The 27,175-nt window shown below is 35.6% G+C and overlaps 1 protein-coding gene across 4 annotated transcripts in view; it reads right to left on the reverse strand.

Moving 5' to 3' along the window:
- LOC126964639 (titin) overlaps positions 1-25,484 on the reverse strand; it is a 124,086-nt gene extending 98,602 nt beyond the window's left edge. For all 4 annotated transcript variants that reach the window (XM_050807871.1, XM_050807872.1, XM_050807873.1 and 1 more), the window contains exon 1: positions 25,304-25,484. The gene's annotated coding sequence lies outside the window, so the exon portion shown is untranslated. The remainder of the gene's footprint in view (positions 1-25,303) is intronic.
- Positions 25,485-27,175: the final 1,691 nt, after the last annotated feature.

Genomic DNA, 27,175 nt, shown 5'->3' on the forward strand with positions numbered 1-27,175 from the left:
AGAAGTAATATTAAACTTAGTAATAATAACTTTACACTGGGTTTATTAATAAGACAGGGTAATTATATTTATATTTTTGAGATATTCAAGAATGTCGGGACTAAAGCTTAAGTCCATTTTTATAAATTTAATACAATATGATAGCAAACTACAGATTACCTAACCATAATATAAGTAAACCTATACCACTAAGCAGATTAAAAAGTATTATCGCTTTTTCTAGAATGAATTGACATCATAATATTAAAGTTTTACTCAGTATTGTGCGCGACCACTGACACAAAAGGTGGGTGGATATATAATTGATTACATAATAGCTCTTTCACACGTCTCCTATCAATTGTAAAATATCTTACGAAAAATTACATACTAACAGAACAAGGATTTATTTCATATTTATTTCTTATACTTTCTTATTTTTATCTATTCAACTTCAATACCTTCAGCTCAAAGTCTAGACAGGCTTTCAATTTTAATATCGGGAACTATTCAGTATTATATAAATATGTCAGATCTACCTAAATGTTGGAAACATAGATAAAAGACCATGCGAGACTCGATACTTATCTATTACCACGGTTGGAGATACGATTACCAATATGCTAAGTCATTATTTCAATTAAAAAATCATTAAGCCAACACCTCGGCTTAATTGATAAAATATTGTTCAAGATGTTTCATTCTATTACGTTTGAAATTACTTCTTTTGTAAATAATCAATGTTGAGATATAAAAAACTAGAAGACAAGATCTAATTTTAGGTATTGGTTAAATTTACTTGACAGACACCTAGGTACCGATAGACGACAGAGGCTTTAATTTTTCTGGACCAAAACAGTTTTATCTCATTTATTGGAAGATGGAAACTTAGCAACTAATGAATCTTGTTACTTCTCTAAGCTTGTTTTAGGTAACAGCATTAATTTTAAATTAAGAATAACCAAAGCGTTTGTTCCGAGTTCAAAATTGGTCCTGCTTAAAATATATTATACATCGAATTTATTGCCTAGTTTTCAACATGCCTAAGTAGTCCTACAAAAAATGTTATAAATGTTATAATGCATGAAGTAAAGCAAGGTCAAGTAATTGAATTTCATGGAGCAGTAATAAGTGGTATAACTATAACGTTAACAGCAGAACTAACTTTGTTAAAGACACCCTTTTTTATTAAAATTGCCGCCATTTTATAATGTGAAATACTATTTGTTGATATTACGGCAATACTAATACATACTCTCAATTTTTTAATTTGTTATCAAAATATATGTAAAATGAACACTTGAATGATACGCTGCCAAAAATATTTAAAAGACTTCTTTAAGTAAGAATTAAAAAAGTTGAACCCGGAATAGGTACTGTAGTATTATAAAATATGTATTCTTGTAAATAAAAGCTGTTTTGTAAGCGGATCAGTGTTCTTGAGTCACCGATGACGTAATGTCGCAAATGCCAACCGCCTTAAGCACCTTCGAAGCCTTCGATACACCTACGTTACTAACAACATTGCCAAAACTTTATTAGAAATCGTTTTCAAATGTATGATTTTCGTCTCGAACAACAAAAAACTTGTCAGTTTTTGGCTATAGTAATTAATATACAATGGAATTGAAATACGAAAAGTGGTTTGAAGAAATTAAATATTTCTTTATGAGAAAAGTGACGATACGAACAATATGTTCACCTGATGAACCCAAAACCATCATTGTGCTCTTCAATTTGAGACGTAAGATTTTTATGTCTTATTAGCCCATTTCACTAGCTACGGTTCCCTTCTGATAGACTAAAAACATGGTCGGATTTGTCCCAGCCGAACCATCAGAGGCGGTCTGGAAGCAGACCATATTCGATGGTATGACGTTTTGTCCACCGCACAAAATCATTATTATTAATTCCATCCATCCATCCGGACCGTAACGGGTACGACGCCGGATAAATTGGTGCGAGGCGCCCACCGGACCGATCGATGTCCCGCCTGAATCAAATCTGACCATGTGTTCTTTTTATGAAAATAAGAGACGAGACAAGACGAGCAAAACGTTCAACTGATGGTAACAGTGAGCGGCACTACAACTGCGCTGATCACCTTGATACATAAGTTTCATTTGCTCAGTAATTTCACTAGCTACAGCGCCCTTCAGACCGAAACAAATTTATACTTACAGATTACTGCTTCACGGCAGAAATAGGCGCTGTTGTGGTACCCATAATCTAGCCGGCATCCTGTGCAAAAGGGCCTCCCACTGGTAATTTTGGTTAACTGGTTTATAGTCCTAATAATAATAAAGCCATTTCGTTCCGAACTTCTACCCAATGTCATAACTAAGGTCTAACAGTATCATATAATACTAGTGACGACCTGGTCATCCCTCGCGTGTCTCCACCAGTGTATGCATGCCTGGTATATGCAATAGTAACTCTATGGGAAATGTTTGACCAGAATAGCTTTTGATCCTGACCACCAGAAACCCAAACGCAACGATTTTAAGCATATATGGGGTTTGCTCTGTATATATTATGGGTGGAAAATACAACGTGGTCTTTGTGCCTTCAATATAATATAGATGCATAGATTAAGGATTGATCTCCGCTGCGCTCCAACTAATACTACGCCCAAGTGTGCGTACTCGAGCCAGGCTCGCACAATGTGTGATGTTGACATGCCACATGTTCTGTTAAACTTTGGTAATAATTGAAACTAAAATGCCGGGTTGCGGAGTGAAACTTTGTAAGAATAATAATACTATAAGAAATAAGAAAGACAATGGGATCAATACTATAATATATTTTATTTATTTCAAGCGTATGTTACGAAATTTGAAAGATGCTTCTGAGTGTCAAGATGCCACACACAAAAGTATCTTATAGTTGCCGTTATCAAAAAATTGTTCTTAGGTAGTGCGGTATCTAGTTGGAGCGCAGCGGAGCCCAGTCCTTAATCTAAGAATAGATATCTCTTTATTCGGTGTGTATTGGACGCACGCGTCCTCCAACATCTTCCACTGTAGCCTATCCACCGCCACTCTTAGCCAAAGAGATCCTAATGTAATTTTAAATTCACCTTCCATCATCTTGCTTTGTGGCCTCTGCTTTTATGGCCATCGCTTGGGGGGTCACAAAAAGCCAACGGGCCTTGGAGAGCCTTGGGGGGACCAACAGTCACCTTTCTGCTTTATTTTTTATGCTAACAACGGAGCAAATGCCTAGTCCACCTCGATTTATTTGGCTGAATGTAATATTTTATCACTCGATTTTTCTTATTCTAGATATTAGTTTAAGGCTGATATCTAGATCGTACTTTGATTTTGCTCAGACTTAACTAAAGTAAAGCTAAGCTAAATCTAATCTTAGCATAATCTTTGATTTCGTTTTTAAATTTTTTAACAGCTGAAATTATTCAGTCAACAAATTCAGTGAGACATAAGTCAACTACGCGTTCTATCACACTCAGCTAAGTTTTACTTAAGTAAAGTTTTAGCAAAGTGTTTGTACACTCTATAGCAAGGGTCGGCAATACGTCGGCGCGATAGGTTCAACCTCGGACCACTAAATATTTAAATGTAGTTATTGTATACCAGGTACAAATTAATACTAAACTATAAAAAACTGGCTCAAGGTCTTCGGTGCAGTATCTCACATTAATTTTAGGCCTTGTGTTTTATAATTCTAAATTTTATTTAAGACCATTCAATAAATAGGTAGCACTTAATTATTTTCAGTTGTTTTTTCTGGACCTCGTTAAAATTTTCCCACAGTGTCCGGACCCCGCCTAAAACTTCTTGCCGACCCCTGCTTTGTAGATTTCAGCCTAAGTTTTTCCTTTAAGTCTAAAATTTTATATTTAAAGTATTTAACCTGAGAAATAGCAGATTCTGACATTCACCGTGACACTTCACATTTTATATAATTAATTCTCAAGGCTTCTTGTCAGACACGTTTCATGCTCGTAGAGGATTGTTTATTTTATTCTTTATTACGAAGAATTCATTGCAGCGCGAAAATAGTATCATTTAAATTAAAATTCCGACTGGTTCTCTGTTGCGAAGACTTGGAAGATTATTGTTTCTTAGTAACAACAATCTTCTTTTGAACTAGGGTAACTCGTTCTTTTGTTTGGTGTCACGGGTTAGATATCAAATACTACTACACTACTAACACACCTAAAAGTCTATCTTTTAATTAATACTTTTAATTTTTTGGTGTTATGAAATACACAGTGCATTTTTGTAAATGATTTTAAGTTTATCTTTGTAAATCTAATGATGCATTCTTTTGAATAAGCTGATAAAACAGGTGCTACTTTTATTATAGATACCATTAAATGAACGAAGGAGGGGCAAGAGAGTAAGATAATATAGTCTCATTTATAGGTATATATATAAATCCACGTACAGTCCAGTCACGTATAAACATCCTGCTTTATACGACTATAAAAATACTGCTAATCGTCGGTCATCGCTCCACGTTAGTACTATGTACATAAAAACTAACTTCTTTAGAAGGAAATTACACCCACAAATTCGTTTATACTTTAAACCTTCAGAACATCTGTCAATAATGAAGTAGCTATCTAAACATGCTCTGTGCTTCCCTGGAGCCCTTTGGCCTGGGACCTACCCAGGCCCAAGGGTGTCGTAAGGGCATTTACCAGTGGGAGGATTTTAGTAGGGAATTACGCTCACACTGTTATTTTTATTTATTTATTTTTAATTATTTATAATATTTGTCACATTATTTAATTTAGTATTTTAAGAATTTAATTATTATTGTAAATTGTTGTGTTCTTGTGTGAGTGTATTTTTATTGCTAATAAAGTGTTTCTATTTCTATTTCTAATATTACTTAATGTCTAAACATTATTAGGTTTTTTTCTTGTGAAATTACTGGGCAAATGAGACTTAACACCTTATGCCTCAAGGTGACGAACGCAATTGTAGTGCGGCTCAGAATTTTTGGGTTTATTACCATCAGCTGAACGACCTGCTCGTCTTGTCCCTTATTGTGATAAAAAAATATACGTTCTAATTACAATTCTTATTATTTTCGGTCAACGGATCAGCCTAGCTATCCAACGTGGAATTGCTGCCAGTATTCTTGGTACGCTTCCCCGTAATGATAGTTTTAATTTTATGTAATCATAGTATTGTAAATATACTTAAAAGATTTGTTTGAATAAATATTATCAATAATTCTTAGTAGAGCAACGAACTATTATAAATTCAAGATATAACAAGAACAAATATTTAAAAAAGAATCCATTTTGAACAAGAAGTATGATCCTAAACAAGATCGTCAGAGATATTCATCTTTGTAGCGGATTCGAGTATTACGGGAAATACAACCTCCATATTAAGACATGTCTATATACACAAGTGTTGCCAGCATAATGAGTTATATTGCCTAATTTAGCACATAACGTTCACAAAACATGTCCCAATTCTATTGTTATAATAAATTTAAATGTAATTTGTTTTTTTAGGAAGTACCGCTTTGCAGTTTTAATTTCATGTCTTAGTTTTTTTTATTCTTTCTCTTCATTTTATTATTATAAATATCCGGACGAGCCTTGCTCGGATTTATAACAATGTACAAAACTTGAACAAAAAAAACTATTAGGACATCGATTCAAACCGCTTCTGCTTTCCGGATCATCCAATGTTCCATCTGAGCTATTATAGTCTTGTATATAGTGGTGAAATTTACCTTTGTATTGTAGCTGTTTCTCATTAAAACACGGATAGAAATACATTTTTTTAAATTGAAACCTAGCTAGATCGATTTATCGCCCCTGAAATCTCCTGTATACTAAATTTTATGAAAATCGAAAAAAAATAGTAGAAAACTGATTTTTCAAATTTAAAAATTTTGTCGGTGCATTTTTATGTGTCCTATCTTGTTAGTTTTATTTGAGGTTTATTTGCAGGCTCCATACGATATTATAGATGATCAATTTTTGACTCGCCAAGATTATATTGCTATGTGTCTGATCAGTTTTTGTTTTTGTTTTAGAAAGCGTTCAAATACCGGAGTGCAAACCTACCAGTGGGAGGCTCCTTTGCACCGGATGCCGGCTAGAATATGGGTACCACAACGGCGCCTTTAACTGCCGTCAGGCAGAAAAAGTTACTAGTTTTACCAGTGGGAGGCTCCTTCGCACAGGATGCCGGCTAGATTATGGGTACCACAACGGCGCCTATTTCTGCCGTGAAGCAGTGATGTGTAAGCATTACTGTGTTTCGGTCTGAATGGCGCCGTAGCTAGTGAAATTACTGGGCAAATGAGACTTGACTTCTTATGTCTCAAGGTGACGAGCGCAGTTGTAGTGCCGCTCAGAATTTTTAGGGTTTTTCAAGAATCCTGAGCGGCACTGCATTGCAATGGGCAGGGCGTATCAATTACCATCAGCTGAACGTCCTGCTATTCTCGTCCCTTATTTTCATAAAAAAAAGTAATGTGTATGCATTACGAGGTTTCGGTCTGAAGGGCGTCGTAGCTAGTGAAATTACTGGGCAAATGAGACTTAACATCTTATGTCTCAAGGTGACGAGCGCAGTTGTAGTACCGCTCAGAATACTTGGGTTTTTCAATAATCCTGAGCGGCACTGCATTGTAATGTGGAGGGCATATAAATTACCATCAGCTGAACGTCCTGCTCGTCTCGTCTCTTTTTTTTTCATAATAAAAAAAAAAACAATTTTGTGATAAATAGTGTAACATTTTTACCGAGTTACTAGTAAGTAACAACTACCAATTAATTTTCTAATTTGGGGTTAGATAAGTTTTGTGAAAGTGCCATAGAACAAAACAATGTTTTAAATGATTAAAACACGAGTAACTGAATTTTAACATTAGGTTTTGCGCAAATAAAAACATTAATTATTTTTCATTTCCTTGCCTCTGCAGGTCAGAAATAAATGTTTTTTATAGTTGTTCAAATTGTTACCCCTATGAGAGTGTATTTGGGTTAAAAGTTTATATTTTCATTTTCTAAATGACATCATAGATTAGGAATGGAGCGACAGCCTCTTGCTATAAAATAATTAATAAATTTTATTGTACGATATAACATTGTAATATTTTATAAAAAAATTAAGCCCGCTGAGTTGAGTTTCTTGCGCCCGTTCTACTCAGGTGAGGCATTTTCGAATGATAATTTTTTGTTTTGTATTTTCGGTTTTGAATAAAAATGTTTGAATTCGATTTTGAATAGGTATATCATAGGTAGTTAACGAATTTTGAAGTTAAAAGCCATAGCAAAGCGTAATCTGGTTTATCTAGCGTGAAAAATAATAGCAAACACACTTCTCTACAGTTTGAAAGCTTTGATGGCAGAATAGGTAGAGCCAATGCCTCCTCACCACAATGTATTCACACTGTAACACTCACAAAATGTATTCGATTTTCGAATTCACATTATGCTCGGCAACGCTCTTGTCATCCTCATATTTTATGTCTGAATTATGAATGCACGTATGTCCTCCACTCAAAAAATAATTCACCTTCGCAGGAAAGGCCACAAATTTGGATATTATCCCCACCATCTGGACGTCTGGCGTTGCACAGAGCGCTTTTCAAGGAATTTTTGTCCACGTACAATAAAGCTGTGGAATGAGCTTTCTTATGCAGTTTTTCCGGGACGATACGACATGGGTGCATCCAAAAAAAGCGCGTACAACTTCCTTATCGCTCCTGTGATTCCTCCGGTGTTGCAAGAGAATGTGGGTAGAGGTGATCATTTAACACCAACCGTAAGTTCGTTTGTCCTCCTTTTCCACAAAAAAAATGTAAGGTTATAATGATGGGAAAATATAACCCAGAGATGATGAATGCTTTCAATATGCAGAAAATTTCCTTGGAAATCGCCCTGTTAGTATTACCAATTTACAAAAACAAAAACTGCACCATTAAGTGGACGCCACAGTCGTCCCTCTAAACAGTAATGCTTGTAATTTAATTTCATCGCTCCTTCGACTTTGCCCCCGGGTGATCCGAAGAAACAATTGGTGTGTCGTGATCTGGTCCCAAGATAAGTTTAGGAGTTAGGAATAGAACGCTGCGGGCAATCAAATACCTGCACGCTTACCGTCACCGACACCGCAGGGAACACTGGGGTGGTCTATACACATATGAATCTACAAATGATTTAAGTTTACTTTAGTGTTAATTCCGCCAATATTTGTTTTTAAACAATTCGACACGTGTTTCGCCTCTACACGAGGCATCCTCAAGACGTGTTGTCTCACCAAAATCTTGCACGAGAATCTGGCTCGTGAAAAACAATTGTTTAAAAACAAATATTGGCGGAATCAACACTAAAGAAAACTTAAATCATTTGTATAATTATGGATTTCCGCCTACGCCCACTTCAATATTTTTTTTACATATGAATCTGTTTGTAACTATAAAATAAACAATTAAATTGTCAATGCGTTCAAAAATAAATTTCGTAACAGGTCAAACGTATAATCTCTTAGCACAGATAAAACATAGAGTAGCTTTTGTGTACGTAAATTCTCTGTACATATAGACTAGATATTTAAATTCAAATATTTATAATATTATCAACAAACTACGAAAAAGTATGCCTCAGATCTGAGAAGAACAAGCTCAATAAACTCAACTTCTTTTTTTATTCATAAAAAATATGGTTACACAGTAATATCTTAGAATTAAACTTATTATTTTAAGCCTACGGTTGCTCCATTACCAATCTGTAGAATCATCAAGAAAGTCATTATTACCAAACAAATGTTTTTTAACAATTCTTTTGAATTTCGTAAATCATTTGTTTTGAACATTTTCTGGATCTTGTTGTAAAAGATATATACAGTAATAGAGTATAGACTTAATGGCAAGACTAGGAAACCCAAAAAAAACTTATCGATTTACGATATAGTAAAATAAATTAAACCTTATCAGCCTTAATGTTTTTTGTCTCAAATAAGTAAGAAAATATTTTGCCGACTGTACAAATTATATCAATTATCATATAAAGGGTAACATTGTGCTGTTATTAGTGATAACCAGTTTTATAAAATTTTATTGTTGTTATAAAAGTATTTAATAAATATGTCACCTGTGGAAGATGTAAAAAGTATACAACCTAACTGTACTTCATCCGGCTTGGCTCTTCCTGTTTTATTGATTTTATAATAATTACTGGCTTCTATTATAACGTACACAACATTAATAAATATTAATCTATTGAGCTCATAATAAATTAATAAGTATGTACCGTAAAGTAAGGTAACTCTTGTATCAAAGTTCTGCGAACTTTTCAACGAGCCAAAAAAGTTTTGAATTCAGAAATAAATTTTATAGAAATCGATATCTTAATATATATAAATTACGTGTCACGTTGTTTGTCCGCGATAGACTCCTAAAGTTATAAACGGATTTAAATGGGGTTTACTTCATGGAGTACAGTTTAGACCAACTTGAGAGATAGGATACTTTTTATTTCGATTCGGGAGCCATAATTATTTTTATTTCCAATATTTGTTTTGTGTCGACATATTTTGTATGAAAGAATTTATTGACGCACGGTTTTAAAACCAATGCATTATAACAACTGGGAGCATATTTTAGTAAATAACAACGTCTGTCGGGTCATCTAGTAGAAATATATTTATTTACAATAGGAAATGACAATAACCCGATTTGATAAACATCGATAAAATGTAGAATTGGATATAATTGATAATATAAGGGATATATTGATGTACATTTTAATTAAACCTGCCTTTTAGTAAGTAAGCTAGATTTAGGGCCTCCTTCATATATCTTGGTATTCAATTTTACAACAAAATACCAGACAGTATACTAGGACCCTCTAAGCACAAATTGAAGAAGTATATTAAAGTTACTTTGACAAAGAAGGCTTACTATAGCATATTATATAAACATAATGATGCATGGTTCTTGTCTAGTTCTACGAAGGCCACCTTAAATTATAAATAATTCTTCTAAAGAATTATGTTGTATTCCAAATCGTGTCTCAAAAAAAACAGCAGGGTGATAGCCCTGACTGATAAGTCAACCATACATTAGTGCAGCTAATAATAACTTATGACGTATGCGTGTTTCCGACCGCAACTGGAATTACGGGACTTGCACACCCTTTCCAAATTATCGTGCGTGCCTTCGACATTAGAAACAAAATAAAAGTACAGAATAATATTTTATTGAGTAAGTGTTTTTTTTTTAATTTTGTTACATCAAAGAAAAATAATTATGTCTAAATCTTGACGTCATGTTATTAATTATAGCAATAGACATAATATATATCTAAAGACGACCTGACAATGTTAATGTGTGCTTTAGCTAGTAATATTCAAAATACCAAGAAGATAACGCCAATCGTGGCTGACTTTTTACGACTTGTGAATCAAAATCAGTTACAGTTACAATAAATTCGCTTACCTTTTCTATATTGTTTAATCTCCGTAAGGCATGTTATTCTCTCTCGCATGCCGGGTTGGTCTTTACGCTAGTAAATAGTAAGTCTTTCGGCACAAATTTCAAATTCAAATATTTTTATTCATAAAAAAAAACTTCGATTAAAAAAACCGACTTCAAAAACTTAAAAGTATAAAATAACTTAACAGAGATTTAATTTAATACACCTCTTATGCAGTATACCAGTATACCAGTGGGAGGCTCCTTTGCACAGGATGCCGGGTAGATTATGGGTACCACAATGGCGCCTATTTCTGCCGTGAAGCAGTTATGTGTAAAAATTACTGTGTTTCGGTTTTAAGGGCGCCGTAGTTAGTGAAATTACTGGGTAAATGAGACTTAACATCTTATGTCTCAAGGTGACGAGCGCAATTATTGTAGTGTTGCTCAGAATTTTTGGATTTTTCGAGAATCCTTAGCGGCACTGCATTGTGATGGGCATGGCGTGTCAATTACCATCAGAACTGAACGTCCTGCTCGTCTTGTCCCTTATTATAATTTAAAAAAATCGCATGGCAGTGGTTAACATTTCTTACGGATCCCTGCCACCAAACAATGAATTCAAGCTCTAAAGGTGCATCCAATAAATAATATTTTATATTTCATCATCATCAGCCGGAAGACGTCCACTGCTGAACAAAGACCTGCCCCAAAGATTTCCATGATGATCTCTCTCTCCAACGTATTACTGCGATCTTGACCAGATCGTTGGTCCATCTTGGGCATCCTACCAACTGCGTCTTCCGGTACGTGGTCGCCATTCGATGACTCCACTGCCCCAACGGCTATCTCTCCGTCGAGCCCTGCCCACTGTCACTTCATTTGGGCTATGATGGTGACTTTGGTTCTTCTACAAAATTTTATATTTACACAGTTATTATTTATATCTTTTCATTTAATATTTGATATTTTAATCACTTTTTAACTTTCACCATGCCTTCACCACCCATTGCATTACCTTAAAACCTAATTTGTTACATGTAAAATATTACAGATATTGTAACAAACTCATTGATTGAAAAGACTGGCTGTTTAATTTCTTGTATGTTCTTCTCACGAGCTCTACTTTTTCAAAGATATGGTAGATTGAGTGATTTAAAGAAATATTTATGATGACGATTCAAAAACTGATATAGAAAATAGCACACGTAATGTAACTGATGCAGGTGAGCCAAGGCAAAAAACGTCCAATCACAGTTTTTATCGTCGAACAACAAAAACTTAATTGCGAGCTATACACGGTTGACACACAAAAACCGTGCGTATATATACCGATCGATGTCTGACGTCTCGTTATTGGTCCTTCGAGCCGTGTTTTTGCTTATCAAGTCTTTTTACATTTGATAAGTGGTAATGAATCATATCAAATCAATTGAAAGCAAAACTAAATATGTATCCAATAATTAAATTTCATCTTTGGTATTTCAAATATATTATATTATTTTTAAAATAAAATTTTCAATACTTAAATTATAATATTTGGTCTCGTAGCTCGGTGCCTTTTGGCATAGGTCTCCTCCAACAATTTACACTGTATTTTATCTGCCGCCACTGTTAGCCAAAGGGGGCCTGAGGTCACTTTTCGACCTCGGCTCCTAAGCACTTGGGTACCAGACAGCTTGCTGTTTGCTCCATTTTTCTTGCTGACAGCGGAGTAAGGCTTAGAGTGCTCCTGCCCAAAGCCAACTTCAGGTGGTGTTTAGTGGGTAGGCACCTAGATCTTTACGTGAGTCTCACATTACCAACGTAGACTTAGGCTGCGTTGGTATGTATGAGCATTCACCACCACCCTCCCTTCGTTATCCTGGAGGGTAGCCATTTCCCTTTGTTTGGGCGCAAAAAAAAAGATTCGAGTGGGTATTACTTATTGTGAACTCTATGGGGCAACGCTGCCCAAATTGTGATTCTTATTGGAAACTGTAAAATACAGATATTTAAATTTTATTCTGTGCCTTTAAATTACCAACCCCTTCTACATTCGTATATATATTTTTCCAAGTTATTCATAGGATTGGACAATTGTTGCAGGTTGAATTTTAAGGTAATTAATTATTCAATTATGAATCGCGAATCGCAATCGAATATTCGATTACAAAATAAGCCTCTATCACAAAAACTATGCGATTGATATCATACAGACTGACACCTCCTGATTGTAACTTCGGTAGCGTTTTTGCTCATTACAAGTAAATCATAATCGATATAAGAAAGACTAATAGCCCAATTTTGACATATTGTTACTAATGATCTTGAAACATTTGATTGCTACGACTTATTATTATCATTACATTATAGACCCGAATTTCGAAGGATAAAATAAAAAACTGTGTGTTATTCTTCTTTGGAATAATAAAACAAAAATTCTTTAAAAAAATCCTCCTGTCTTTTTACGTTTGTAAAAAGAACAATATTATAACAAAGAAGGTATTAAATACAACCAATGAAAATATTATTAAACGGCATAATTTTGTTAAATAACGTTCAATTAAATATCATTTAATTATTTTAAAAAACTTAGAGATAATTTTACTTTTATTTTAAAACTTATTTAAAAATTTAATTATGTATTGAAATTTATTTAATTCTCGTCCATTGGTTGTGGTTCAGTAGTAAAGATGAGTTACAAAAAAAGATAATTATTTTTTATTTAAAAGTTGTACATAAATTGAAATTTATTTAATTCTTGTCCATTGGTCGTGGTTGTCCAGTAGACATATGAGACAAACCTGTTGTAAAAACTACAAAATCCTATAGTCACAGATATTCCCAAACAATGTATCATCGCAGGCTATATTATAATAGTAATTAAGTTTCAACTTAGTCGCAAAAACATCACCGGTATTAAGTTACTACAAATTTACTGTGTATAGCACCCTGCACTTTTCCCGGGGCGTAAAAAGAATAGGGGAGTCCCAGGCCCATGGGTGTCGTAAGAGGCGACTAAGGGCTTTTTAGAAGTGGGAGAGTCACGCTGCCGTCTTTTGACGTCAGCACAATCGGGCCAGACTCGTCCAGGCTAATTACCACACTCGCACAGAATACCGGCGTGAAGTAGCGGCCTAGTGCCGATATGTTTCGCATAGGTTAGTGTCGAGGACCGGTGGCCATTCCCCCCCCCCCCCGCCCCTCCACCCGAATATGACAGCGGTACTCGAAAAAATTTTACCCCAGGAGGGTACCGGCTCTACCAGAGTTGGAGAATCCCTCCCCGGGCACTCTAGCTCGGGCTGCCCTTTGTATTCTGGGGAGGGCACAGAACCGCGCATGACCAAGGACAAACGAGGCAGTATCACCACGGCACCCCGCTCCACACTCAACGTGGACTTTTGCAATGTCAGGGGAATTCACTCCAATTTAAACGCCGTCCACCACCACCTTGAGACGGCGCAGCCGGCCTTGTGTTTCCTTACTGAGACGCAGATATCTCGACCTAGCGATACGTCATATTTAACGTACCCCGGGTACAAAATTGAGCACAATTTTTTGCCTCATGCCGGGGTATGTGTGTACGTTAGGGAGGATATCTGCTGTCGCCGTCTCGGCAATTTTGAGGGTAGGGACCTGTCCACTCTCTGGCTCCGCGTAGATTTAGAGGACCGCGTCCGCATCTATGCGTGTGTCTACAGGTCCCATAGTGGTATCGCAGAAACCGATCATCTCATGGGCTGCGTTCAAGCGGCAATTGACGACGTACTTGCACAGATCCCCTCCGCTGAAATCGTAGTCTTGGGTGATTTCAAAGGGCACAATGCCGAATGGCTTGGATCACGTACCACAGACTACGCAGGGCGATCTGTGCATAATTTTGCATTGGCGTATGGTCTGTCCCAGTTGGTTGAGTCGCCAACGCGGCTCCCGGATGTGGATAGCCACATGCCGTCCTTATTGGATCTTCTGCTGACTACACATCCCGATGGTTACCAGGTCTTTGTCGACGCCCCTCTCGGAACGTCCGACCATTGCCTGGTCAGGAGTGTAGTGCCTATCCGACGCCAACGTCGCAGACCACCAGCGACCCGCCGCGTTTGGCACTACAAGTCAGCAGATTGGGATAGGATGCGTTCCTTTTTTGCATCCTACCCTTGGGGCAGGGTTTGTTTCCCTTCGGATGATCCTAGTGCCTGCGCCGTTGCAGTAGCCGAAGTGATACCCATCGGTGGCAGATCACAGCCCTGGTTCGATGCGTCTGTTAAAGCAGCATCTGACTGCAAAAAACAGGCGTATCGAACTTGGGTTGTGGCGCTGGGCACAAAGGATCCGAACTGCACAGTTCTTAAGAGGAAATACAACCGTGCCTCCAGATTTTTTAAGCGGCAAATCGCCCGTGCAAAGTCAAAACACGTCGTCAAAATCGGCGAGCAGCTTTCCAGTTACCCGACCGGAACACGCAAGTTCTGGTCGTTGTCGAAAGCTGCTCTTGGTAACTTCAGCCAGCCGTCCATGCCGCCGTTGCACATGAGGAATGACACCCTGGCCCATACGGCAATAGAGAAAGCCGATCTCTTGTGCACTCTTTTCACCTCCAACTCGACTCTTGACGACAACGGAAAAACACCGCCGACCATCCCGTGGTGTCAGAGCTCTATGCCTGAAGTACAGTTCAGACAGAAAACTGTTAGGCGAGCTCTGTTTTCGTTGGACGTCAGAAAGTCGAGCGGGCCGGATGGCATTTCTCCAATCGTGCTTAGAACGTGTGCCCCTGAGTTGACGCCGGTGCTAATGCGTTTATTCCGGCACTCTTATTCTAAAGGCGTAGTCCCTGACTCATGGAAGTCAGCCCTTGTCCATCCGATCCAAAAAAACGGAGACAGTTCGGATCCGGCAACCTACAGGCCTATTGCTATTACCTCCCTGCTCTCCAAAATCATAGAGAGCATAATTAGCCGTCAGCTCTTGGTATATCTAGAGGGTCACCAGTTGATCAACGACCGACAATACGGGTTTCGCCATGGTCGGTCGGCAGGTGATCTTCTGGTATACCTAACACATAGATGGGCAGCGGCTATTGAAAGCAAGGGGGAAGGCCTGGCAGTTAGCCTGGATATAGCGAAGGCCTTTGATCGTGTATGGCACAAGGCGCTCCTATCCAAACTTCCATCATTTGGGCTTCCCGAGAGCTTGTGCAAGTGGACCTCCAGCTTCCTCACTGGGCGCAGCATACAGGTCGTTGTCGACGGATATTGCTCGAACCCAAAGCCCGTAAATGCTGGAGTGCCCCAAGGCTGTGTGCTGTCTCCCACGCTGTTTCTTCTGCATATCAATGATATGTTGGACACCTCCAACATTCATTGCTATGCAGACGATAGCACTGGTCATGCCGTATACACTGGCCATGCAGGTCTCTCTCGGGAAATCGTCGACCAGTGCCGGGAGAAACTTGTGTCTTCTATCGAGTCCTCTCTTGAGAAGGTCGCGGAATGGGGTAAATTGAACCTTGTTCAATTTAACCCCCAGAAGACTCAAGTTTGCGCGTTTACCACTAAAAAAACCCCATTTGTCGTATCACCGCTCTTCGAGAACACTTCTCTTAAAGCCGCGCCTAGTATCGGAATACTGGTTCTCGAAATCTCGAGCGATTGCCAATTTCGTGGTCATCTGGAAGGCAAAGCCAAATTGGCTTCAAAGAAACTGGGCGTCATTAATAGAGCACGGCAATACTTCAAGCCGGCCCACATACTAGCGCTCTACAAAGCGCAGGTCCGGCCACACATGGAGTATTGCTGTCATCTCTGGTCTGCGCACCCCAGTATCAGCTCGATCCATTTGACCGCGTGCAACGCAGAGCAGCTCGAATTGTCGGGGACCCAATGCTCTGTGAATGGCTGGATCACTTGGCGTTGCGTAGAGACGTCGCTTCATTGTGTGTCTTCTACCGCATTTATCACGGGGAGTGTTCCGAAGAGCTGTTTAACCTGATTCCTGCCGCCGAATTCCACCTTCGCACGACACGCCACAAGTTAGGATATCATCCTCACCATCTGGATGTGTGGCGGTCCTCCACAGTGCGGTTTTCAAGGAGCTTTCTTCCACGTACTACAAAGCTGTGGAATGAGCTTCCTTGTGCGGTGTTTCAGGGACGATACGACATGGGTACCTTCAAAAAAATCGCGTACACCTTCGTTAAAGGCCGGCAACGCTCCTGTGATTCCTCCGGTGTTGCAAGAGATTGTGGGCGGCGGTGATCACTTAACAACAGGTGACCCGTTTGTCCTCCTATTCCATAAAAAAAAAAATAGCTAAAATATTAGATTGCTTTATTAATTATGTATTGTACTTCAGATTCTACCGGTTACGCGCAGTTCTTACTAGTTAGGTACTTTCGGGAATTAGTATGGGGGAGAGTGTTGATCAGTTTTTGGCCGAAGCACATTTGGTACGGCCGGACCGTCGGTTGGTCAGGCGGGCAGTCCCAACGATAATAATAATAATTTTGCGACTTACCATCGAATAAGGTCCGCTACCAAACCGCGTACGATGGATCGGCCGGACCAAATCCGATCATGTTTTTAGGCTATTAAAATGGTAAGTAAAGTGGTAAATGTAAAAAAAGAAAACTTTTGACATTCATAAGTGTCATTTCCTTGACCTAAATAACTAGATTGAAATTTAATATAGAAATTTATTTAATTCTTGTCCATTGGTCGTGGTTGTCCAGTAGACATATTAGCTTTAAGAAGTTTGGTAGCTGAAGTAGCATACAAATGGTTTAGTTGACCAGCTAATGTCGTTGGTGTTGAATTTGCGTAACGGTGTGCGCGCGCATCGTAAAAATTCACTCTAATTATTTTATTGTCCCTAACGCGCCAAAAGATAGTATAACTTAAAAATTCTCTTATCCACACAGATTTAAGATCTTACAAAACAAAATTCTCGCAATAAATACCTTATAGCAACATAAAGTAATGAAGTAATGATGAGAAACAGTCGAAGCGTAACGAATGTTATTCACAAAAACATTACAATACATGCTTACCTACTATGACATCATCCAAATATACTATCTGTTAGAGGTAACTTATTTTTTATAGGAAATAAGTGATGGAGCGATGGTCATGTTATTTATAGAGATGTCATCTGCTCATAAGGCCAGGTCCACATACGAATTAAGAAAATTATACTTTTAGATCATTTATACGTCTAAATATATACTATATATATACTATGACAGAATATATATAACTGTAAAACCTCTATTTTGAGCAGTTCACGTACAGTAACACAAAGCGTCATACAAATCGCGAGTGTAAGACGTTCAAATCAAATCAAATCAAATTATCTTTATCTTTAGTAATTGGTACAGTACACTAATATTCCTGGCCTGTTTTCGGTCATCGGTTGTCTAACAGCAAGAGCCTATCTAGACGTATAAATTATCTAGTAGTCTGTTAGTAGTAAATTTCCTAATAAACTGTAAATCTCGCGAATTCAGTCGCTTTTGAAAGCACAGACAAATCATCTCCAATGACTAGAAACGTGTCACGCAATCGGTCTTTTCCAAGCCAGAAACGCCGCATGATTACTTACTTACCTACCAATTCTATGGGATAAAACTTGTGTTAGAAAAATAAAAATATACAAACAAAATAAGCGTTCTGTTACTCAAATAAATATTAAAATCTGTCTGTTAAAACAAAATACAACAAAAACCTCTTAATAGAACAAATACTCAATAAACGCACGCATATATTTTCATTAACGAATTCAAATTATACAGAATAGATAACAATAAATTTAAATAACAAATAAAAGTAACTCATAAGTAACTCTTAACTAAAAGTTCAATCGCTAGTCACCTTTGATTAGTAAATGCTGGACCAGCGACTCAATCAGACGAACAAAGCTTCATTTAAACTTGAATAGATGTCAGAAAAGTAAAAAGTACAAAAACTCATTACAGCCCTGGAGTTAACGGCTCACTCAGGAATTAGTTTCGTTAATAACGAAGGAATAGTGATGGTTTTACGCGGCTTACTTTCAAAGGCATAAAATATAAGCGGATGTGTTTAATTTTTTTTTTAATTATTTTGAGACTGGACTGAATTGGCGTAAATATAAAAGTTTTTATACTTAGAGCTATTATTACGAACGTAGTGTAGTGATCGAAGAATATAAATATCGAAATTTTTATAATATACATACTAGTGTTCATATTTTTTAGAATAGGCACCAATAGGTAAATCAGATTTAATGTTTTGCTAATCTTTTTCGTACTTATATATAAATTATAAATGTAAATAATATAAATTAACTTTGATTAGAGTTCATAAATAAGTTAATTAGTACCTAAGTCATGATAGTACTAAATTACTAAAATTTCAATAATAATAACAGAAAAAACAAAATTGAATACTTATATATATACGTTTGTAATATATATAAGCAGATGTATAATATATTCTATGTTTAGAGGTAAAACCTTGTCGAAATTAAAAATACTGCAGTTTATTTTAGGTATTTTATATTTATAGGTAAGTATTTTGTGAAGCTATCTATAAAGGTTCATTATATAAATTCAAATTCAAATATTTTTATTCAAAATAGGATGTGACATCACTTATTGAAAGACAAAAAAACTACCACCCATTCCAAAATGAATGCCTCAGACCTGAGAAGAATGGGCGCAACAAACTCAGCGGGCTTTTTTTTTTCATCGAATAAATATGTTTACAAAGTAATATTGTACAATTAAACTTATTATTTAATAGCCTGAGGGCGGTCACTCCATTCCCAATCTGTGGTATCATTAAGAAAGTCATTTATGTTATAGTAACCTTTACCACAGAAACGTTTTTTAACAATTCTTTTGAATAACGTTATACTTTTGTTTTGAACATTTTCTGGGATATTGTTGTAAAAGCATATACATCGCCCCACAAAAGACTTAATAACGATTGATTCACAAATGTAAGGCAATTTTTTTTAATATTATAAAGTATCGCCGCGATATCTCATCAATTGTAACACACGTACAAAATCCCGCCATTTTACCATAGACGCGGGTCGCGGGCGCATTGAAAGAGCGGAACTTGTAACACGCATTCCATAGACACTCGCCTGAGAACGCTAGGTGTAGTTAGAAATTCTGAATGGCTTAGGAACACATTAACGGGCCCTGTTGGCGGCTTAACGTCCTACGATACTAAGCTGAAATATGGCTCCGATGGAGAACGGTGTTTTCGTTGCTATAGCAACGGACTAGCGATGAAAGTCCTATGACGCAATGAAATCACTACGTGATTAGGGACATAAAATTTTATTAGCGTTCTGGGAACATAACTAAAGGCATTCCTTATAATTATAATCTATGAATAAAATCTAATGTATGGGAGTATTTCATGCTATTGAGGGTTCAGTACTAAATAAGATCTATCGATGGACCGCCTTGACTTAGTACTAATCTAAAAAATAGTACTCTCGTTTCTTATAAGTAAAATTTCTTAATATGAATATGCAATTTAAATATGTTTTGGCAATTAAAATACATATTTTTAAATAAATTTAACCATTGAAATAAGTGTCTGTATATAATAAATAAATAAATAAAATAGGTATGGGGATCTATGTCAACATAACGTAAAGAAAAAAATAATAATTACCACGTAAGACCTTGCCAGGAATATTAATTTAGTGTGCATGACAAGCTGAGTCTTACACTCACGATTTGTATGACACTTTGTGTTAGTGTGCGTGAATTGCTCAAAATAGAGGTTAGTTCTAAAGTCTATTTTTTTCGACATTTTGACAGCTGTCATAGTCCATCTAGACATATGAATGATCTAACGGCCGTTCCCAAAATACCATCTACAGATAGAGATAAATTACTACCTTCTACTGTCAGTAATTAGCTGTCAATAATCTGAAGCTGTGCCAATATACCCGATAAGTCATTCTTATCGCTTTATATATGTGAATTGCAATTTCCATACAAACTTCTATCGCTGGTAAGCTATACGTCCGTCGTCCCATTGACAGAAAGCGTGTACGGTTAAGGTGAGTTACCGTCGATAAGTTTATTGGGACAGAAAAGTCAACGATAGTTACGATTTTTATCTCAAGTAAGAGATAGACTGAATTTTGGGATCGGCCGTAAGAGTCTATCAATAAACTAGTAATTCCATTTTGAGATGGAATTTTATTCAATTACTCTGAAAGTTAGGTACTTACATTCTATTGAGCGTGATATATAAATAATTACAGCATATTTTACGAATACGATCTAACATGCGGGCAGTAATTGCATTATTAATAACCTATAATTAAAATCCACAATATAAACCTGTTGTAAAAACCACAAAATCCTATAGTCACAGATATTCCCAAACAATATCGAAGGCTATTAAAATTGTAATTAAGTTTCAACTCAGTCGCAAAAACATCGCCGGTATTAAATTACTACAAATTTACTGTGTATAGCTTAAATATTAGATTGCTTTATTAAGAAAATTATTGAATTAGGCGTTACTTTGCGGAAATCCATAATTATACAAATGATTTAAGTTTTCTTTAGTGTTAATTCCGCCAATATTTGTTATTAAAAACAATACGACACGTGTTTCGCCTCTACACGAGGCATCTTCAGGACGTGTTGTCTCGCCAAAATCTGGCACGAGACTAACTTTTAGTTAAAAAACTTAAATTATTTGTATAATTGCTTTATTAATTCTGTATTGTGCTTCAGATTCTACCGGTTACACGCAGTTCTTACTAGTTAGGTACTTTCGGGAAGGAGTATGGGGGAGAGTGTTGATCAGTTTTTGGCCGAAGCACATTTGGTACGGCCGGACCGTCGGATGGTCAGGCGGGCACCTTGTACAACGCGACTTACCATCGAATATGATCCGCTACCAAACCGCGTCCGATCTAACTTTACTCATACAAAAGTGCTAATTGGGAACCTGTGAATAATTGTAAATTACGTAAAATTAAATATATGGGTATATAATTTTGTAACGAGTGTATTTTATTCCTGAGAACATTGTAAATTTATAATATTAGAAATTTAGAATTAATTGAAATGATTTGTAAAACGATGAACCTGTAAATGTTGATTTAAAATAGTAACAATGACTTTCTTTCCACTTCTTCTCATTAAAACTCAGCATTTTCCGAAGTGGTGGTAATGTAAAAAAAGTAAACTTTTGACATTCATAAGTGTCATCTGTTTGACCTACATGAATAAAGTGATTTTGATTTGATTTGACATACTGAGTATTGTTTCCATGCAATTAATTTAATATTTATTTTACATTTTTATAGTATAACCTTGGTAAGTCAATGTTGTATTCACTATCATTTTAAGTATATTATCGCCAAGGAATGCGTAAAAAGTATTTTTTATTTATTAAGGAAGTTTCAATACAAAAGATATCAACGAGCGCGAGGTTCAGTTTAAGTAAATGATATACATAATTAATCATAATAAGATCATATTTTATTACTTAAATACAATATTTTGTATATAATATAATCAGTAGGTATATATATATATATATATATATATATAGATTAGCTCAGCGTACGTTAACAATGGGTATAAATCGACATCTAATTTACGCATATATATATAGCTATATTGATATAATATGATATAGATACCTGATGGACAAATATTTAAAACTACCCATTTGAGTTCAAAAAATGAGATAACTCAGATTTTTAGAGACCCTTGTGAAAACACGTGGATATTTTTTTTTGTTTGTTTTTCAAAAATTTCTTAGATGATTACATTTTACCTACCGCCCTTGCCTCAACTGAATGTATTTTTTAATTGATAGTTACGGAATTAGTACGCGTATTTCATTATTTTTTCCCTTAATTGTAAAATGACATGATTTCGGCATAATATTATCTGGTAATACCCTTGGAATTCCAGTGGCATTTCTAGTTATTTCTAACAACCACGATATGTTTGCCCTCTTAAAAATAGGTATATTTAAATTAGGAATATCAGCTCAAACTAAAATACAATAAAAGTGGAATATTAAAATTATTTTGCAATACTTAAACTCGATTACAAGAATAAGCCCCGTTACGTTAGATCTCCATTTTTTTGTCATTCGGTTAACAAAAATAGGTATAGGCTATATAAGAAATGTCACATTATTTCGCTTTGACAAGGGCTGTCATTGTATTTTTTTAAACCAACGTTACTTTGTCAAAAGTCTACTTATCTATGGCCTCAGGGCCCCCGAATGGAGGCGATTAACATAAGCTGATTGTTGTACTGTATGTTGCGTTAGCACATAACGTGTAACGCATTGCCTAATACCTGACCGTCAATTGCGTAATTATATGTCTGCTCTTCGTGAATGTACGGAGAGCGCGCTTGGGAATTTTTTTATAAACTTATTTTGCCTGTCGATTTAATGTTACGGACAGGCGAAATATGTAATTGTATATCTCTTCTAAAGTTGAATTTTGAATTGATTTATGTGTGATATTCTGATCATTAAAATAAAAAGAAAAAAAATGTGTAATAAAATTCTTAACGTTTTGATTGACACATTTAATCGATGCAAATTTATAGCAAGAAGAGAGAAACAAAAATTATAGACTATGCCAAAAACAATATTTACAATGTTGCCAGCTTAGTAATATGGCACCTAGATATTTACGAATTCAATTAAAACAGTTTAAATTCTTTTCACAAATTTTATGTTTAAATATTATTTTAAACAAAGTTTTTAAATTAAGATTACTTAGTATAGTACTCTACTTATGATGAAAGGTCTGGACCACAGTATAAATCTGAACACTCTCTTGCAAACCCAAAGCATACTCCCACCTTAAAGGCCGGCAACTCATCTCTTGACACCTGATGTTGCGGATAACCATGGGAGGTTGCCTCACCACTCCCTATCCTGTGAGCCTCATGCCCCCATCTTATATATAAAAAAAGTGAATATTCAGAGAACCTTTTAATGTTCACACTATTCTGAAGGTATCGCTTTCAACTTTCATTTGAGACGAACATAAATATTATTTCTTTTCAGTACCCCTCCAACATAACATACATTTTAACCAAATCAAATCCAAATCACTTTATTCTTGTAGGTCAAGGAAATTACACTTTTAAATGTCAAAAGTTTTCTATTTCTTTTTACATTTACATTCACTTTCGGAAAAGGTTGAGCTTTACTGAAAAGAAGTGGCCTAAAATTCATTGCCAAACTCTTTTTAATCAACATTTACAGCTTCATCGTCTTACAAATCATTTCAATTATAACTTATATGTAAAGTGACGCAACAAAAATACGCTATGCCTTAGACGAGTAAGTCAAAAAAAGCAAATGTTAATTATTATGTTAGTAAAGAGACAAATTTGTTGAGTATAGTAGATGCATCAATCCATACATACATAGATATTATGCGAGCATTTTACTAACGATTTTAAAAACATAGATATATAACTTTAATTTTAAAAACATGAAGCAGAGTTTCTGGTTACAGTATCATCCAACCGACTTCAAAAAATGGGGAGGTTATAAAGTCTCACATATTTTTTTTATGTTTAATATCTCAGAATTCTGTAGTATATGGAGCGATTAAGCATTTTATTTTTTAGCAACTGAATCTTCGAAATATTGAGGAATAATATTGTTTAGAAGTACGAATATGTACACACGTATATGTTTAAAGTCAATATTTTATTATTATAAATGCACGATTATTACCAACGATATCGTCAACTCTTGTAGTATATTGAGTGTGAAAAGAACTTGTAAATATTAGTAAAACACCAGATTTACATACTGTAGTCAATTGTTTCAACTATTATAAGTAAGATAAGAAGTAATTGCTTGTGCTGCAATTTTTATTATTACCAACATTAGCTCTACGATGGTTGGATTTTTGTTTGCCTTATAAAATTGATATAATTTGTGAGATATATAATATGTAAATCAAGAGTAGGGTGCGGGTAGCGATTTTTTGTGGTACAAAGCTAAAATCTTGGCGGGCAAATATTACAATATTTACTTGGCAGATAAATTCCTAAACTACCGAATACATAATAATGCCAATAAATTATTCAAGCTATCAGACTGATTTGTCCATTTCTGTCAAACTTAATTTAATCTTGACAGAAATTGGCAAAATGTTCGATAGATAAAATATTCTTTATTATGAGCAATACCAAGCACGAAGTTATCACGTCTTGTTCCAAAGCCTTTTGCCACGCCCCTTCTTCCTCCTCTCATATGAACTCTTAAACGCAAACTCTCATTTTCTTGGTAGGTACCTACTGAAGATATAGATTCTCGGATTTCTTTATGACGATATTATGAAATAGTTTAGGGGTTTTCAACACCAGATACATACTCGCTAACATTAAGATCAATTCTATCAATTTTTAACGTTTTTTAGTTTTATTCCAAATGGCTCTATCACAACTAATGCCAATTAATAACATGTGAAAATTCACAATAAGTATTATCATATTTAATGACTGCAAACTCGTAATAAAATATAATTATTTTTACCCATATAATTTTAAATATACTAAAAATTAATAAAACTGCGGGAATTATTTTGTTGGGCCCCGTTAATATAAGCATAAACAACCTGTAATAATTAAAAAATATATAAAATATTTTAGGCCATCTGCTACCTACAGCTGTATTTAATTGTATGCAAATTAACATGTAATAATCAAGTCAATAAATCCCACAGAAATCTAATCGCCCAAGCATATCATATCAAGATATTTGCATAGAGAACCTTCAACAAACCAACGCATTTCCTTGAAGACAAAGTTCACAAACACGCAAGAAAACATCGATGAATTCTAATAACATTGTATTTGTCTATTGCTCTGCGTAGATTAAAAAAAAACTTAGACACAACCAACCTTTTTCCTTTTCGATGCTAGGAGCTGCTGGCTGGCATTAAAAAAAACAATCACAGATGACAGAACTATAAACACTTTTAAGTAACAGCACTTTTGACAGTCGTTTCGCGATCGCGGTTGAGTTCGGAGCGACGACGTGCGCACGCGCAACTAGTTCCCCACTTACTGTCGATTGAGCGAGAAAATGCTGTGAACGTATTGACCTTCCTGCCCACTAAGCCTAGCCAAAACCTCTTTTCCTCGTGTATACGAACAAAGCAAGTTATGACATTTCCAAGTCTCATCAGATACCCAAAATCGGAGTTATATTTTTGTGTAACCATATTAATTTGCCAGTCTTTATCAATTCGTTCAATTCTTCGTTGAAAAATTGAATGAAGAATAATAAATAATTTAATATATTTAGACAATTCTTTATATGGCATAACAAATATGCAATCAGATGAGTGTGCGGCACTGAACAACTGAGCGCAGTTACCTATAGTCTGGTGAATTCTGTATTTTTTATCTGCTCTTAAATTATTAGAGTTCCTTATTTTTTCAATAATGCTGCCTTAGTATCTTTTTAAATTGTTTTATTATAGTATATTTCCAAATTATCATGTATGGAGCTAGCTCGACATAAGAAATTAAAATAGAGTCATATTAAGAATTTTTTTCACTATGAAATATACTGATAATTCTAAAATCCAGTTTCGAGTTTTAGTATATATTGTCTAGTTTGAAAAAACAAATTTTCATATTTCGTATATGTAACTAGAACTATATCATAGAACTATTTTTTTTGCGTAGTTATTATACTATACCCAACCATTTTCATTTAATGTCATATTGAGTTAAAGTTATTGAAGATAAGGGTATTAAAGATACAATCTAGGGTTTGGCTAACTAACCCTAGGATGTGTATTGTCTTATAAAGCATAATTATGTCATCTCAATAGCGGTAAATAATACACCAAGAACAATGTGAACAGGTCGACAGCTTGGCGTTTCGTAGAGACGTAAAATAAATCGGTAGCGAAATAGGTTGCATCGTTGACTATCACCTGGGAGACCCCGGTTCGATCCTCGCCCGCCACGTACCATAGTGTTTTCGGATTTTTTTTATGAAATTAGGAGACGCGACGAGCAGGACGTTCAGCTGATGGTAATTGATATGCTTTGCCCATTATATTGCAGTGCCGCTCAAGATTATTGATAAACCCAAAAATTCTGAACGGCACTACAACTGCATTCGTCACCTTGAGACATATGATGTTAAGTCTCATTTGCCCAGTAATTTCACCAGCTACGGCGCACTTCCGACCGAATTCCTGTCATCGTCTGTGACAGATCAGTTTGCGTCTCAATAAAATATTTTAATAATGCCGTCGTGTGTTGTGTCAAAACGATTATATGTAAGTATTTGTGGTCATGATTATTTAATGGAGAAAAAATTGTGTAACTAGTATCCCCCGTAACCGCACACACACTAGCATAACGGTGCTTCACTTGCTAATATCACGGCGCGGAGTCCTTGTTTTTTTACTCGTCCGAGTTATGAATGTAAAAGATTTTAACATCACTTCGGAATGGCAAAGGCAATGAATAAGAAATGCCAGGAAACTCATAAATTTTAAAAAACTCAAACTCATAAACTTTAATCTATAATTTTATAGTTTCAGCATTTTACATTATATTTTATACAATATTTGTAAAGTAAAGTGATGCAGCAAAAATTACTCAAAAATTTTGACTAACTCATGTAAGTTTAAGCAAAGGAAAACATAAACGTCGTTACTAAAGAGTATAAAAAAAACTTAAACTAGTAACGAGTGCAGTAGATGTATCAACTCGCATACACTGTAAATAAGTAGGTCATGGTATTATGTG

This window comes from Leptidea sinapis, chromosome 5, assembly GCF_905404315.1.
Source record: "Leptidea sinapis chromosome 5, ilLepSina1.1, whole genome shotgun sequence".
NCBI classification, from domain to species: domain Eukaryota; kingdom Metazoa; phylum Arthropoda; class Insecta; order Lepidoptera; family Pieridae; genus Leptidea; species Leptidea sinapis.